Source organism: Rhipicephalus microplus, unplaced genomic scaffold (genome assembly GCF_043290135.1).
Source record: "Rhipicephalus microplus isolate Deutch F79 unplaced genomic scaffold, USDA_Rmic scaffold_520, whole genome shotgun sequence".
Taxonomy (NCBI): domain Eukaryota; kingdom Metazoa; phylum Arthropoda; class Arachnida; order Ixodida; family Ixodidae; genus Rhipicephalus; species Rhipicephalus microplus.
Window position 1 is genome coordinate 22,501 of NW_027465080.1, and position 17,500 is coordinate 40,000.

The 17,500-nt window shown below is 62.4% G+C and overlaps 2 non-coding genes across 2 annotated transcripts; both read right to left on the reverse strand.

Moving 5' to 3' along the window:
• Positions 1-267: 267 nt before the first annotated feature.
• LOC142794993 (5.8S ribosomal RNA) lies at positions 268-420 on the reverse strand. The gene has a single exon (XR_012892678.1). It is a non-coding gene; the product is annotated as a 5.8S ribosomal RNA (ribosomal RNA).
• A 1,719-nt stretch (positions 421-2,139) lies between these two features.
• On the reverse strand, positions 2,140-3,954 carry LOC142794995 (small subunit ribosomal RNA). Its single transcript, XR_012892680.1, has one exon. It is a non-coding gene; the product is annotated as a small subunit ribosomal RNA (ribosomal RNA).
• Positions 3,955-17,500: the final 13,546 nt, after the last annotated feature.

Genomic DNA, 17,500 nt, shown 5'->3' on the forward strand with positions numbered 1-17,500 from the left:
CGCAACCTCGACCGCACTTTCCCTGCAGGCTTCCTTCCGACTCGAAGTCCTGCGGCGGTCTCAACGAGGTGCCACATCCTCAATGCAGTCGGTCGCCCCCGTTTCGGTTGGGCTCTGGCACGACGGTCGCCACCGTCTCGCCCTTGAGTGGCCGCTGTTGGCGCTCGCTGTGAGGTGTTCAGCGTGCTGTCCGTGTTGCCGACGCGGTCAAAACGAGTCGACGGCTCACGTTCCCTTGTGCGCCGAAGGCTCTCTTGATATGTGATCCGACCCTCAGACAGACGAAGCCAAGGGAAGACCCAAGGCCGCAATGTGCGTTCAAAGAATCAGTGCTCAGTGTGTCCTGCAATTCACACCAAGTCTCGCAGCTGGCTGCGTTCTTCATCGACCCGAGAACCGAGTGATCCACCGCTTAGAGTCGTGAAAAAGTGTTTGTTCAATTCCGTACAGTCAAAACCAAACGTTTCTGGCACTCGGCCAAACAGTGGCCAAGAAGGGCGCTTTTCAGCGCACGCTTGGACTCCAAAACTCTGCCGCGCCTTTTTCGGCTGCCGCAAATCGAGCAAACGGTGTGTTTCGGACGGCGTTTCGCTTTCGCTACTTGCGAGTGCTTTCGTGGTCCACCCCTCTATAAATACTCGGGAGGCGTCGAAGCCGGTTCTCCAAGCCGGACCCGTAGGTATCGTTGTGTGCTCGCTCTCATTGGCCCGCCTAACCAGAAAATGCCTGCGGTACACCCATTTGGATAAGAGTGCACGCAGATGCGGGCCTCGACGGCTACACATTTCCTCGGGCGGCCGCCTCCCGGCCTCCGTGGAGCGCGGGATGCACGGTCCCATCGACAAGCCTCTCCCGTTTTTACCGTGGCGTCGCGGTTCACCACGGCAGGCGGGTCGGTCTCCTCCGCATAAAAAGGGGGACCCCCGCTTTTTGTTCCACGAAATCGCACAAGCTTTTTTCGCATCCACGGTTTGCCACCGCACACCAAAATGCCGATCCGGCTGCCTACTTTAGCCAACAGGTGGAGCCAGGCGCGCCGTACTTGCGCGGCACTTCCCACGTCCACCGAAGTCGGTGCCAAGGACCACTTTCGGCGCCGGAGCCGCGTACGAGCCTACTCGAGGCGGAAGAACGAAGCCAGCAAGGGCCTGGCCGCAAGTGCGTTCAATTGTCGGGACGTCCAAGTCCCTCGTTCTTCCGTGCTTCCTCTTTCGGCAAGTCGTTGCGGCACCTTCCCAAAGCGCGCAGACCCGCTAATCGCGACGAGCGCGACGTGGCCGTGCCGCCTTTCCCTCGGCAGCAAGCAAAACGCCTGGCAACGTCGACGCTCCCCTAACCGCGATCTCGCACCGTGTTTCGTGTGGCGAATTCAAAAGCCGGCCGGCGCTGCTGCAACCATTACGGTCGGTACGCATACGCCGCGGAGGGCGGGACGGTCATCGGAGCGTGCGGTTCCTCCATCGAGTACTGCGCACCTCGGCCGTCGCATCGCCGTGCCATGACCGGCCGCGCGTCAACGCGAACCGGTGCCAGCGAGATCCCTCGCCTGCAAGAACCGACCGGCAGCCTCCGTCACCCGAGGACGCGGAGGCGCTTGCCGCGGACGGCGGGACGGTATGCACTGGTGCACAGCGGACCCGTCACATCGCCAGTTCCTTGACCGACCGCCGACGCTTGTGCCGTTCCTCTCGTACTTGGCAGTCGCCGCGCGATTGTCGGGTCTCGTTCTTGCACGCTCGAACGGTCGGGAGGGCACTCGGCTGGCGTTTCGGGAACGCGCAGCCTCGCCTTCTACCGACGTAACCACGACTCGCCGTTCGCGCTCCGCCGCTCCTGTTTACAGTACTAGGCGGTCCCGCAGCGGTCGGGTCGCGCATTTCGAGCGCTTCGAGCCACGGTGCAGTGGCGGGTCGAAAGCCGACCTATGAGTGCGTTGCGCCGTTTGTACCCGCGTCCGCCACCTGGCCGACCGTCCAAGGTCGCGGTGTTGGCGTCCGCTGGGCGCAACAATTTGTCACGGGGTGCCGCTCCACATTCAGGCAGCCCCGTGGGGAAAAGCCGACCCCGCGTCCAAACGGGGTCAGCGGCAGAAAGTGTCGGGCGCAGACGCAGCTGAGGCGCTCACCCTTCACAATCCGTTAATGATCCTTCCGCAGGTTCACCTACGGAAACCTTGTTACGACTTTTACTTCCTCTAAATGATCAAGTTTGGTCATCTTTCCAACAGACCGGCGCAACCGAAAGGCCGCGCCGGACATCGGTCCGAAGACCTCACTAAATCATTCAATCGGTAGTAGCGACGGGCGGTGTGTACAAAGGGCAGGGACGTAATCAACGCGAGCTTATGACTCGCGCTTACTGGGAATTCCTCGTTCAAGGGGAACAATTGCAAGCCCCTATCCCAATCACGAAAGAAGTTCCACGGGTTACCCAGTCTTTTCAGACAGGGATAAAGACACGCTGCTTCCTTCAGTGTAGCGCGCGTGCGGCCCCGGACATCTAAGGGCATCACAGACCTGTTATTGCTCTGTTTCGTGCGGCTAGGAGCCGCTTGTCCCTCTAAGAAGGTTGTAAGGTGCTGGGAACCCCGCACCTATTTAATAGGCTAGAGTCTCGTTCGTTATCGGAATTAACCAGACAAATCGCTCCACCAACTAAGAACGGCCATGCACCACCATCCACCGAATCAAGAAAGAGCTCTCAATCTGTCAATCCTCCCAGTGTCCGGGCCGGGTAAGTTTTCCCGTGTTGAGTCAAATTAAGCCGCAGGCTCCACTCCTGGTGGTGCCCTTCCGTCAATTCCTTTAAGTTTCAGCTTTGCAACCATACTTCCCCCGGAACCCAAATACTTTGGTTTCCCGGAAGCTGCCCGCCGAGTCATTTGAGTAACTCAGGCGGATCGCTGGTTGGCATCGTTTATGGTTAGAACTAGGGCGGTATCTGATCGCCTTCGAACCTCTGACTTTCGTTCTTGATCAATGAAAACATTCTTGGCAAATGCTTTCGCAGTAGTTCGTCTTGCGACGGTCCAAGAATTTCACCTCTAGCGCCGCAATACGAATGCCCCCGTCCGTCCCTCTTAATCATTACCTCGTATTCCAAAAACCAACAGAACAGAAACGAGGTCTTGTTCTATTATTCCATGCAAGTTTATTCAGGCGACTCGCCTGCGTTGAGCACTCTAATTTTTTCAAAGTAAAAGCACCGGCCATCTCGAGGCACACAATGAAGTGCACCAAGAAAGAACCGGCATGATGTTCAGTCCGAGCCGTCGCATCGGGTAGATGCACTACTCGTCTGGAACTGAGATCCAACTACGAGCTTTTTAACCGCAGCAGCTTTAGTATACGCTATTGGAGCTGGAATTACCGCGGCTGCTGGCACCAGACTTGCCCTCCAATTGATCCTCGTTAAAGGATTTAGAGTGTACTCATTTCAATTACGGGGCCTCAAAAGAGTCCCGTATTGTTATTTTTCGTCACTACCTCCCCGTGCCGGGAGTGGGTAATTTGCGCGCCTGCTGCCTTCCTTGGATGTGGTAGCCGTTTCTCAGGCTCCCTCTCCGGAATCGAACCCTGATTCTCCGTTACCCGTAACAACCATGGTAAGCAAGTAACCTACCATCGAAAGTTGATAAGGCAGACACTTGAAAGAAACGTCGCCGGCTCGTGGCCATGCGATCAGCACAAAGTTATCCAGAGTCACCACACAATACGGGCCGAAACCCGATCGATCTTGGTCTAATAAAAGCACCCGTTACCCAAAGGGCTCCAGGCTCACTGCATGTATTAGCTCTAGAATTGCCACAGTTATCCAAGTAGGAAGAAACGATCTAAGGAACCATAACTGATTTAATGAGCCATTCGCGGTTTCGCCTTATTTCGGCATGTACTTAGACATGCATGGCTTAATCTTTGAGACAAGCATATGATTACTGGCAGGATCAACCAGGTAATCGTTCGACTGCGCGTCCGTCCTCGCCTTCGGCGGGCCGGACGCAGTCTGTGTGCGGCGGAGGCCACCTTCAGGCGCCCCAACACGCTTATTTTGCACTCCGAGATGACGGCGTTCGAGCTCGCTACGGCACAACCTTCCCGAAAGACGAGTGGGAGCCGTGCGGCAAGAAGCACGTTCATGCTCGCTCTTTTTCGTTGCATCGACTCGGTCGCGCCGTGCGGGTTGCCCAAGCCCGCTGCACTGTCGGTGGACCGGCCGGAACTAGCAACGGAGCCGAGACTGCAAAGCCGCCAGACGACGGGTCACGCCCGCGTCTTCGGCGCTTTCGCATCTGAATCGCCCGAGGACGACACGGAACACACCTCGATATCGTGGTAAAACGGCACCGTCCGACAACCAGCCCCTAACGCATCAAGCGGATGAGGCTGCAGACGACTGCCGTGGATTCCCCTGGAGCAGACCCGAGGACACGCTTGACGAGGCCGAAGCCCGCCGCATATCAGACACCCGGTCGCTTTCGCGTACGCCGCTCACGAGAACCCCCACATAATAGCAGCGATAAGTACCCAGACCTCCTTGGGCACTAATACGAGCGTACTCGAGAAAATTTCACCGCGGGTGTGCCCCGAAACGTGTGGCACGTTGAGCGTGCCACAAGTCTACGTCGCTCTCAAACCCGCCGAGGTCGTAGAATTTGCGACCCTACTCACGAAATTCCCACCGAGGATACGGCCGCAAACGTACCGCACCTTGGGTAGGCCACGAGTTTGTGCAACACTACGCTGACGGCACAGCACCGAGGTCGTGCGCGCACGCACGGGAAAATTCCGCCGCGGTTTCTGCCGAAAACGTGAGGCACCACGACTCTCCGCAAGTTCGCGTCGACTGCGAAAGACCGAAGTCGTGAACGACGTGTCCGCTACTCGCCGCCGACACGCTGGACACCAAACGTACAACGACTCGACGGCGTCGTAGAGGCCCACGACGCGGTTTTCCTTAACGACGTCTCGGCGTGGCACCGACAGGTTAGAACGGCCGACCAACGTTCCCTGTCCGCCGTTCGGCTCAGTCGAAGGGCTCGGCGACTTCGGCAACGCTGCGAAGCCGCACGGTGACGCACGCCATGTCCCCATTTTTTTTTTTTTTTTTCTTTCTGCGTCTGCCGGGGTGCCCCTATAATAGCAGCGATAAGCACCCAGACCGCCGTGGGTCGCTCGCCCCGGCTGACGTGGTTTTTCGTACTCCTGCGGCGGTCGCCGTCAAGCACGTCCAAATACGCTACTTTCGTGGGCGCATTCACGCTCTTTCGCTTCGCCGGAGTGCCAGCACTCACTCTGCCAAAAACGGCGAACATCCGAGCGGCGGTTCCCACTTTTGCGTCGGCGTCGCAAACCCCGCCCCGGCAGACGAGGTTTGCCGTACTCGTGCGACGGTGGCCGGCGGGCACGTCGAAAGACGCCGATATCGTGCGCGAATTGGCGCACCTTGGCTTCACCGGAGTGCCGCCACTGACTCCTCCAAAAACGGCGAAGATCCGAGCGGCGCTTCCCACTTTCGCATCGGCGTCCCGAACTCCGCCCCGGCTGACGCGGTTTACCGTACTCGTGCGACGGTCGCCGGCGAGCACGTGGAAAGACGCCGATATCGTGCCCGAATCGGCTCCGTTCGGCTTCGCCGGAGTGCCAGCACTGGCTCGGCGAAAGACGACGAACATCCGAGCGACGGTTCTCACTATTGCGTACGCGTCGCAAACCCCGCCCCGGCAGACGCACTTTGCCGTACTCGTGCGACGGTCGCCGGCGAGCACGTAGAAAGACGCCGATATCGTGCCGGAATCGGCCCCGTTTGGCTTCGCCGGAGTGCCAGCACTCACTCGGCCACAAACGGCGAACATCCGAGCGGCGGTTCCCACTTAGCCGTCGGCGTCCCGAACTCCGCCCCGGCAGACGCGGTTGCCGAGCTCGTGCGACTAGCGACCGCGAAGCCGTCTCGCGACGCCGCTTTCGTGCGCGGCTCCCACTGCGACCTGGGTCACCCGAGGTCGACGAGCAAGAAAGAATGTCGAAAAAAAATTTTTTTTTTTTTGCGTCTGCCGGGGTGCCCCTATAATAGCAGCGATAAGCACCCAGACCGCCATGGGTCGCTCGCCCCGGCTGACGTGGTTTTTCGTTTTCCTGCGGTGGTCGTCGTCAAGCACGTCCAAACACGCCACTTTCGTGGGCGCATTCGCGCTCTTTCGCTTCGCCGGAGTGCCAGCACTCACTCTGCCAAAAACGGCGAACATCCTAGTGGCGGTTCCCACTTTTGCGTCGGCGTCGCCAACCCCGCCCCGGCATACGCGGTTTGCCGTACTCGTGCGGCGGTGGCCGGCGGGCACGTCGAAAGACACCGATATCGTGCGCGAGTCGATGCTTCTTGGTCTCGCAGGAGGGCCGCCACTCACTCCTGCAAAAACGGCGAAGATCCGAGCGGCGCTTCCCACTTTTTCGTCGGCATCGCAAACCTCGCCCCGGCAGACGCGCTTTGCCGTACTCGTGCGACGGTCGCCGGCGAGCACGTCGAAATACGCCGATATCGTGCCCGAATCGGCCCCGTTTCGCTTCGCCGGAGTGCCAGCACTCACTCGGCCAAAAACGGCGAACATCCGAGCAGCGGTACCCACTTAGCCGTCGGCATCCCGAACTCCGCGCCGGCTGACGCGGTTGCCGAGCTCGTGCGACTAGCGACCGCGAACGCGTCTCGCGACGCCGCTTTCGTGCGCGGCTCCCATTGCGACCTGGGTTACCCGAGCTCGACCAGCAAAAAAGAAGGTCGAAAAAAAATTTTTTTTTTCTGCGTCTGCCGGGGTGCCCCTATAATAGCAGCGATAAGCACCCAGACCGCCGTGGGTCGCTCGCCCCGGCTGACGTGGTTTTTCGTACTCCTGCAGCGGTCGCCGTCAAGCACGTCCAAATACGCCACTTTCGTGGGCGCTTTCGCGCTCTTTCGCGTCGCCGGTGTGCCAGCACTCACTCTGCCAAAAACGGCGAACATCCTAGTGGCGGTTCCCACTTTTGCGTCGGCGTCGCCAACCCCGCCCCGGCATACGCGGTTTGCCGTACTCGTGCGGCGGTGGCCGGCGGGCACGTCGAAAGACACCGATATCGTGCGCGAGTCGATGCTTCTTGGTCTCGCAGGAGGGCCGCCACTCACTCCTGCAAAAACGGCGAAGATCCGAGCGGCGCTTCCCACTTTTTCGTCGGCATCGCAAACCTCGCCCCGGCAGACGCGCTTTGCCGTACTCGTGCGACGGTCGCCGGCGAGCACGTCGAAATACGCCGATATCGTGCCCGAATCGGCCCCGTTTCGCTTCGCCGGAGTGCCAGCACTCACTCGGCCAAAAACGGCGAACATCCGAGCAGCGGTACCCACTTAGCCGTCGGCATCCCGAACTCCGCGCCGGCTGACGCGGTTGCCGAGCTCGTGCGACTAGCGACCGCGAACGCGTCTCGCGACGCCGCTTTCGTGCGCGGCTCCCATTGCGACCTGGGTTACCCGAGCTCGACCAGCAAAAAAGAAGGTCGAAAAAAAATTTTTTTTTTCTGCGTCTGCCGGGGTGCCCCTATAATAGCAGCGATAAGCACCCAGACCGCCGTGGGTCGCTCGCCCCGGCTGACGTGGTTTTTCGTACTCCTGCAGCGGTCGCCGTCAAGCACGTCCAAATACGCCACTTTCGTGGGCGCTTTCGCGCTCTTTCGCGTCGCCGGTGTGCCAGCACTCACTCTGCCAAAAACGGCCAACATCCGAGCGGCGGTTCCCACTTTTGCGTCGGCGTCGTAAACCCCGCCCCGGCAGACGCGGTTTGCCCTACTCGTTCGACGGTCGCCGGCGAGCGCGTCGAAAGACGCCGATATCGTGCGCTAATTGGCGCTCCTTGGCTTCTCCGGAGTGCCGCCACTCACTCCTCCAAAAACGGCGAAGATCCGAGCGGCGTTCTCCACTTTCGCATCGGCGTCCCGAACTCCGCCCGGGCTGACGCGGTTTACCGTACTCGTGCGACGGTCGCCGCCGGGCACGTCGAAAGACGCCGATATCGTGCCGTAATCGGCCCCGTTTGGCTTCGCCCGAGTGCCAGCACTCACTCGGCCAAAAACGGCGAACATCCGAGCAGCGTTTCCCACTTTCGCATCGGCGTCCCGAAGCCCGCCCCGGCAGACGCGGTTTGCCCTACTCGAGCGACGGTCGCCGGCGATCACGTCGAAAGGCGCCGAATTCGTGCACGAATCGATGCTTCTTGGTCTCGCAGGAGGGCCGCCACTCACTCCTGCAAAAACGGCGAAGATCCGAGTTGCGCTTCCCACTTTTTCGTCGGCGTCCCGAACTACGCCCCGGCTGACGCGGTTTACCGTACTCGTGCGACGGTCGCCGGCGGGCACTTCAAAATACGCCGATTTCGTGGGCGCATTCACGCTGTTTCGCTTCCCCGGAGTGCCAACACTCACTCTGCCGAAAGCGGCGATCATCCGAGCGGCGGTTCCCACTTTTGCGTCGGCTTCGCAAACGGCGCCCCGGCAGACGCGCTCGTGCGACGTACTCGTGCGACGGTCGCCGGCGAGCACGTCGAAAGACGCCGATATCGTGCTCGAATCGACCCCGTTTCGCTTCGCCGGAGTGCTGCCAGTCACGGCGCAGAGAACGGCGAACAAGTGTTTTTTTTTTTTTTTCCTAGAATTTGTGTTATAGAAGGCACATTTGATATCGGACGATAATTTTCAACTTTATCACGCGCACCGATTTTCGTGTAGAGGTTTGCAAGTTTATGGGAATTTCTCCACTTGGAATAATGCGATTTAGTAGTACTACGAGAACTTCATGGATGTACTCAAGGGTACGGGGCAAGTCAGTTACGTCAACACCTGCAGATTTTTTACACTTCAAACTGAAAATTGTTGGTTGTGAGTCCTCGTGTGATATTAAAGGCCGATTCGCTAACACATAGAACAAAGAAAGAAAGGAAGAAAAAACGCCCGCGCTCGCTCAAGAAACCTGGGTTCGCAACAAGTGGCAACAACAAGCAACCGAGCGAGTGCGCCAAAACCCGTGGCGGCCGAACAAACGCGAAGTCCCAACCGCGTCAGCCGGGGCGGCACGGGACAGGAAAAATCACTTCAGCCGGGGCGGCGGGGCACCGAATAAACCTCGTCACCTCGTCGCAGGATAAAAGAGGAAACAAAAAGTCTAAACAGCGTCTGCTGGAGCGAATGCGTAATAAAACAACAACAACAACAAAAAAAAAACACCCGCGCTCAAGAAGTCTGCAATCCTCACAAAAGGCGACTGTGACCGAGCAGCGTCAGCCGGGGCCGTGCGGAAACGGAAAAACCGCGACTACCGGGGCGTCGAGGCACCGAAAAATCCACTTCAGCCGCGGCGAAAAAAAAAACAAAAAGAAAGACGGAGGGGGGGGGGGGGAACCACGTCTGCCGGGGCGAAGGAAAAAAAAAAACGCGTCTGCCGGGGCGAGCCCGGGTGCGGCACCACCGGGAAAACTGTGGCAAACAGACATGGCGATCGAGTGAGTGGGCCGCCAGCCAGGCTCAGCCAAAAAGTGCAAAGTCCGAACTGCGTCAGCCGGGGCGGCAAAAACCGCGTCAGCCGGGGCGGCGCAAAAAACCGCGTCTGCCGGGGCGGCACGAAACCGCGTCAGCCGGGGCGGGGCGAAAACTGCGTCAGCCGGGGCGAAAAGAAAAAAAAAAACGCGTCTGCCGGGGCAAGCCCGGGTGCGGCACCACCGGGAAAACTGTGGCAAACAGACATGGCGATCGAGTGAGTGGGCCGCCAGCCAGGCACAGCCGAAAAGTGCAAAGTCCGAACCGTGTCAGCCGGGGCGACGCAAAAACCGCGTCAGCCGGGGCGGCGCGAAAACCGCGTCAGCCGGGGCGGCACGAAACCGCGTCAGCCGGGGCGGCGCGAAAACTGCGTCAGCCGGGGCGGCGCGAAAACCTCGTCAGCCGGGGCGAGCGAAAAGGGGGGGGGGGGAACCACGTCTGCCGGGGCGAAAGAAAAAAAAACGCGTCTGCCGGGGCGAGCCCGGGTGCGGCACCACCGGGAAGACTGTGGCAAACAGACATGGCGATCGAGTGAGTGGGCCGCCAGCCAGGCTCAGCCCAAAAAGTGCCAAGTCCGAACTGCGTCAGCCGGGGCGGCAAAAACCGCGTCAGCCGGGGCGGCGCGAAAACCGCGTCTGCCGGGGCGGCGCGAAAACTGCGTCTGCCGGGGCGAGCCCGGGTGCGGCACCACCGGGAAAACTGTGGCAAACAGACATGGCGATCGAGTGAGTGGGCCGCCAGCCAGGCACAGCCGAAAAGTGCTAAGTCCGAACTGCGTCTGCCGGGGCGGCACGAAACCGCGTCAGCCGGGGCGGCGCGAAAACCGCGTCTGCCGGGGCGGCACGAAACCGCGTCAGCCGGGGCGGCGCGAAAACTGCGTCAGCCGGGGCGAGCCCGGGTGCGGCACCACCGGGAAAACTGTGGCAAACAGACATGGCGATCGAGTGAGTGGGCCGCCAGCCAGGCACAGCCGAAAAGTGCTAAGTCCGAACTGCGTCTGCCGGGGCGGCACGAAACCGCGTCAGCCGGGGCGGCGCGAAAACCGCGTCTGCCGGGGCGGCACGAAACCGCGTCAGCCGGGGCGGCGCGAAAACTGCGTCAGCCGGGGCGAGCCCGGGTGCGGCACCACCGGGAAAACTGTGGCAAACAGACATGGCGATCGAGTGAGTGGGCCGCCAGCCAGGCACAGCCGAAAAGTGCTAAGTCCGAACTGCGTCAGCCGGGGCGGCAAAAACCGCGTCAGCCGGGGCGGCGCAAAAAACCGCGTCTGCCGGGGCGGCACGAAACCGCGTCAGCCGGGGCGGCGCGAAAACTGCGTCAGCCGGGGCGAAAGAAAAAAAAAAAACGCGTCTGCCGGGGCGAGCCCGGGTGCGGCACCACCGGGAAAACTGTGGCAAACAGACATGGCGATCGAGTGAGTGGGCCGCCAGCCAGGCACAGCCGAAAAGTGCTAAGTCCGAACTGCGTCTGCCGGGGCGGCACGAAACCGCGTCAGCCGGGGCGGCGCGAAAACCGCGTCTGCCGGGGCGGCACGAAACCGCGTCAGCCGGGGCGGCGCGAAAACTGCGTCAGCCGGGGCGAGCCCGGGTGCGGCACCACCGGGAAAACTGTGGCAAACAGACATGGCGATCGAGTGAGTGGGCCGCCAGCCAGGCACAGCCGAAAAGTGCTAAGTCCGAACTGCGTCTGCCGGGGCGGCACGAAACCGCGTCAGCCGGGGCGGCGCGAAAACCGCGTCTGCCGGGGCGGCACGAAACCGCGTCAGCCGGGGCGGCGCGAAAACTGCGTCAGCCGGGGCGAGCCCGGGTGCGGCACCACCGGGAAAACTGTGGCAAACAGACATGGCGATCGAGTGAGTGGGCCGCCAGCCAGGCACAGCCGAAAAGTGCAAAGTCCGAACCGTGTCAGCCGGGGCGACGCAAAAACCGCGTCAGCCGGGGCGGCGCGAAAACCGCGTCAGCCGGGGCGGCACGAAACCGCGTCAGCCGGGGCGGCGCGAAAACTGCGTCAGCCGGGGCGGCGCGAAAACCTCGTCAGCCGGGGCGAGCGAAAAGGGGGGGGGGGGGGAACCACGTCTGCCGGGGCGAAAGAAAAAAAAAACGCGTCTGCCGGGGCGAGCCCGGGTGCGGCACCACCGGGAAGACTGTGGCAAACAGACATGGCGATCGAGTGAGTGGGCCGCCAGCCAGGCTCAGCCCAAAAAGTGCCAAGTCCGAACTGCGTCAGCCGGGGCGGCAAAAACCGCGTCAGCCGGGGCGGCGCGAAAACCGCGTCTGCCGGGGCGGCGCGAAAACTGCGTCAGCCGGGGCGAGCCCGGGTGCGGCACCACCGGGAAAACTGTGGCTAACAGACATGGCGATCGAGTGAGTGGGCCACCAGCCAGGCTCAGCCAAAAAGTGCCAAGTCCGAACTGCGTCAGCCGGGGCGGCAAAAACCGCGTCAGCCGGGGCGGTGCAAAAAAACCGCGTCTGCCGGGGCGGCACGAAACCGCGTCAGCCGGGGCGGCGCGAAAACTGCGTCAGCCGGGGCGAAAGAAAAAAAAAAACGCGTCTGCCGGGGCGAGCCCGGGTGCGGCACCACCGGGAAAACTGTGGCAAACAGACATGGCGATCGAGTGAGTGGGCCGCCAGCCAGGCACAGCCGAAAAGTGCTAAGTCCGAACTGCGTCTGCCGGGGCGGCACGAAACCGCGTCAGCCGGGGCGGCGCGAAAACCGCGTCTGCCGGGGCGGCACGAAACCGCGTCAGCCGGGGCGGCGCGAAAACTGCGTCAGCCGGGGCGAGCCCGGGTGCGGCACCACCGGGAAAACTGTGGCAAACAGACATGGCGATCGAGTGAGTGGGCCGCCAGCCAGGCACAGCCGAAAAGTGCTAAGTCCGAACTGCGTCTGCCGGGGCGGCACGAAACCGCGTCAGCCGGGGCGGCGCGAAAACCGCGTCTGCCGGGGCGGCACGAAACCGCGTCAGCCGGGGCGGCGCGAAAACTGCGTCAGCCGGGGCGAGCCCGGGTGCGGCACCACCGGGAAAACTGTGGCAAACAGACATGGCGATCGAGTGAGTGGGCCGCCAGCCAGGCACAGCCGAAAAGTGCTAAGTCCGAACTGCGTCAGCCGGGGCGGCAAAAACCGCGTCAGCCGGGGCGGCGCAAAAAACCGCGTCTGCCGGGGCGGCACGAAACCGCGTCAGCCGGGGCGGCGCGAAAACTGCGTCAGCCGGGGCGAAAGAAAAAAAAAAAACGCGTCTGCCGGGGCGAGCCCGGGTGCGGCACCACCGGGAAAACTGTGGCAAACAGACATGGCGATCGAGTGAGTGGGCCGCCAGCCAGGCACAGCCGAAAAGTGCTAAGTCCGAACTGCGTCTGCCGGGGCGGCACGAAACCGCGTCAGCCGGGGCGGCGCGAAAACCGCGTCTGCCGGGGCGGCACGAAACCGCGTCAGCCGGGGCGGCGCGAAAACTGCGTCAGCCGGGGCGAGCCCGGGTGCGGCACCACCGGGAAAACTGTGGCAAACAGACATGGCGATCGAGTGAGTGGGCCGCCAGCCAGGCACAGCCGAAAAGTGCTAAGTCCGAACTGCGTCAGCCGGGGCGGCAAAAACCGCGTCAGCCGGGGCGGCGCAAAAAACCGCGTCTGCCGGGGCGGCACGAAACCGCGTCAGCCGGGGCGGCGCGAAAACTGCGTCAGCCGGGGCGAAAGAAAAAAAAAAAACGCGTCTGCCGGGGCGAGCCCGGGTGCGGCACCACCGGGAAAACTGTGGCAAACAGACATGGCGATCGAGTGAGTGGGCCGCCAGCCAGGCACAGCCGAAAAGTGCTAAGTCCGAACTGCGTCTGCCGGGGCGGCACGAAACCGCGTCAGCCGGGGCGGCGCGAAAACCGCGTCTGCCGGGGCGGCACGAAACCGCGTCAGCCGGGGCGGCGCGAAAACTGCGTCAGCCGGGGCGAGCCCGGGTGCGGCACCACCGGGAAAACTGTGGCAAACAGACATGGCGATCGAGTGAGTGGGCCGCCAGCCAGGCACAGCCGAAAAGTGCTAAGTCCGAACTGCGTCTGCCGGGGCGGCACGAAACCGCGTCAGCCGGGGCGGCGCGAAAACCGCGTCTGCCGGGGCGGCACGAAACCGCGTCAGCCGGGGCGGCGCGAAAACTGCGTCAGCCGGGGCGAGCCCGGGTGCGGCACCACCGGGAAAACTGTGGCAAACAGACATGGCGATCGAGTGAGTGGGCCGCCAGCCAGGCACAGCCGAAAAGTGCAAAGTCCGAACCGTGTCAGCCGGGGCGACGCAAAAACCGCGTCAGCCGGGGCGGCGCGAAAACCGCGTCAGCCGGGGCGGCACGAAACCGCGTCAGCCGGGGCGGCGCGAAAACTGCGTCAGCCGGGGCGGCGCGAAAACCTCGTCAGCCGGGGCGAGCGAAAAGGGGGGGGGGGGGGAACCACGTCTGCCGGGGCGAAAGAAAAAAAAAACGCGTCTGCCGGGGCGAGCCCGGGTGCGGCACCACCGGGAAGACTGTGGCAAACAGACATGGCGATCGAGTGAGTGGGCCGCCAGCCAGGCTCAGCCCAAAAAGTGCCAAGTCCGAACTGCGTCAGCCGGGGCGGCAAAAACCGCGTCAGCCGGGGCGGCGCGAAAACCGCGTCTGCCGGGGCGGCGCGAAAACTGCGTCAGCCGGGGCGAGCCCGGGTGCGGCACCACCGGGAAAACTGTGGCTAACAGACATGGCGATCGAGTGAGTGGGCCACCAGCCAGGCTCAGCCAAAAAGTGCCAAGTCCGAACTGCGTCAGCCGGGGCGGCAAAAACCGCGTCAGCCGGGGCGGTGCAAAAAAACCGCGTCTGCCGGGGCGGCACGAAACCGCGTCAGCCGGGGCGGCGCGAAAACTGCGTCAGCCGGGGCGAAAGAAAAAAAAAAACGCGTCTGCCGGGGCGAGCCCGGGTGCGGCACCACCGGGAAAACTGTGGCAAACAGACATGGCGATCGAGTGAGTGGGCCGCCAGCCAGGCACAGCCGAAAAGTGCTAAGTCCGAACTGCGTCTGCCGGGGCGGCACGAAACCGCGTCAGCCGGGGCGGCGCGAAAACCGCGTCTGCCGGGGCGGCACGAAACCGCGTCAGCCGGGGCGGCGCGAAAACTGCGTCAGCCGGGGCGAGCCCGGGTGCGGCACCACCGGGAAAACTGTGGCAAACAGACATGGCGATCGAGTGAGTGGGCCGCCAGCCAGGCACAGCCGAAAAGTGCTAAGTCCGAACTGCGTCTGCCGGGGCGGCACGAAACCGCGTCAGCCGGGGCGGCGCGAAAACCGCGTCTGCCGGGGCGGCACGAAACCGCGTCAGCCGGGGCGGCGCGAAAACTGCGTCAGCCGGGGCGAGCCCGGGTGCGGCACCACCGGGAAAACTGTGGCAAACAGACATGGCGATCGAGTGAGTGGGCCGCCAGCCAGGCACAGCCGAAAAGTGCTAAGTCCGAACTGCGTCAGCCGGGGCGGCAAAAACCGCGTCAGCCGGGGCGGCGCAAAAAACCGCGTCTGCCGGGGCGGCACGAAACCGCGTCAGCCGGGGCGGCGCGAAAACTGCGTCAGCCGGGGCGAAAGAAAAAAAAAAAACGCGTCTGCCGGGGCGAGCCCGGGTGCGGCACCACCGGGAAAACTGTGGCAAACAGACATGGCGATCGAGTGAGTGGGCCGCCAGCCAGGCACAGCCGAAAAGTGCTAAGTCCGAACTGCGTCTGCCGGGGCGGCACGAAACCGCGTCAGCCGGGGCGGCGCGAAAACCGCGTCTGCCGGGGCGGCACGAAACCGCGTCAGCCGGGGCGGCGCGAAAACTGCGTCAGCCGGGGCGAGCCCGGGTGCGGCACCACCGGGAAAACTGTGGCAAACAGACATGGCGATTGAGTGAGTGGGCCGCCAGCCAGGCACAGCCGAAAAGTGCTAAGTCCGAACTGCGTCTGCCGGGGCGGCACGAAACCGCGTCAGCCGGGGCGGCGCGAAAACCGCGTCTGCCGGGGCGGCACGAAACCGCGTCAGCCGGGGCGGCGCGAAAACTGCGTCAGCCGGGGCGAGCCCGGGTGCGGCACCACCGGGAAAACTGTGGCAAACAGACATGGCGATCGAGTGAGTGGGCCGCCAGCCAGGCACAGCCGAAAAGTGCTAAGTCCGAACTGCGTCTGCCGGGGCGGCACGAAACCGCGTCAGCCGGGGCGGCGCGAAAACCGCGTCTGCCGGGGCGGCACGAAACCGCGTCAGCCGGGGCGGCGCGAAAACTGCGTCAGCCGGGGCGAGCCCGGGTGCGGCACCACCGGGAAAACTGTGGCAAACAGACATGGCGATCGAGTGAGTGGGCCGCCAGCCAGGCACAGCCGAAAAGTGCAAAGTCCGAACCGTGTCAGCCGGGGCGACGCAAAAACCGCGTCAGCCGGGGCGGCGCGAAAACCGCGTCTGCCGGGGCGGCACGAAACCGCGTCAGCCGGGGCGGCGCGAAAACTGCGTCAGCCGGGGCGAGCCCGGGTGCGGCACCACCGGGAAAACTGTGGCAAACAGACATGGCGATCGAGTGAGTGGGCCGCCAGCCAGGCACAGCCGAAAAGTGCTAAGTCCGAACTGCGTCAGCCGGGGCGGCGAAAACCGCGTCAGCCGGGGCGGCGCAAAAACCGCGTCTGCCGGGGCGAAATAAAAAAAAAAAACAAAGAAAAAAGCCCGCGCTTAATCAAAAGAAAACAAAGAAAAAAGCTTGCGCTTAATCAAAAGAAAACAAACAAAAAAAGTTCGCGCTTAAGCCTGGCGGTGGAACCACCGGGGCAAACAGACCTGGCGATCGAGTGAGTGGGCCGCCAGCCAGGCACAGCCAAAAAGTGCAAAGTCCGAACCGCGTCAGCCGGGGCGGCGCGAAAACCGCGTCAGCCGGGGCGGCGCGAAAACCGCGTCAGCCGGGGCGGCGCAAAAACCGCGTCAGCCGGGGCGGCGCAAAAACTGCGTCAGCCGGGGCGGCACGGAAAAACGAAAACCGCGTCAGCCGGGGCGACATCAAAATGAGGAAAAAAAAAAAAAAACTGCCTTAGGACACCTGCGTACACTTTCATGCGTTTGGGCATATCTCTCTGTAACACGCGCGCCCCTCGTTACGCGCGGCACTCTGTTTTCTCCGACACCCATATTTCGGCGGCATGTGGCACGCGCGCCCGTCCCTACGCACGGCACACCGCAGTGCTTTCTCGATATTTTTCTTTTCCTCCAACACCGTCATCTATAGGCTTTTAGTGACCTGTTGCTCGTGGCACAAGTTCGCTTGCTCTGACACCTCTTGCATGCGCACCGTTTTTGCGCACGGTGCTATGCCGCAAAGCACGGCAGTCGCATGCGTTTCTCTCAGGCACCTCTTTTTTGACACAACGCTGTGGTGCTTAGAAACACACGCGCCGCTTTTGCGCACAGAACTCCACCGTACAGCACGGTAGTCACGTTTGTTCCACACGAACAGCAGTGTGCATCGTGCTACGACACTTTGAAAGCTTTTTCTTCCGAGTCTCGACCGCGCTGTTCCTTTCGTACTTGGCGCGATTTTGGGACCAGCTTTGTTTTAAACCCCTACTGCGCGCCGTTCCTTTCGTACTTGGCGCGGTTCAGGGTTTGTTTCGAGCCCTTAGCCGCGCTGTTCCCTCCGTACTTGGCGCGGTTTAGGGTCGAGCTTTGTCTCGAGCCCTCTCCGCGCCGTTCCTTCCGTACTTGGCGCGGTTTAGGGTTTGTTTCGAGCCCTTAGCCGCGCTGTTCCCTCCGTACTTGGCGCGGTTTAGGGTTTGTTTCGAGCCCTTAGCCGCGCTGTTCCCTCCGTACTTGGCGCGGTTTAGGGTCGAGCTTTGTCTCGAGCCCTCTCCGCGCCGTTCCTTCCGTACTTGGCGCGGTTTAGGGCCGAGCTTTGTCTCGAGCCCCTACCGCGCGGTTCCTTTCGTACTTTGCGCGGTTTAGGGTCGAG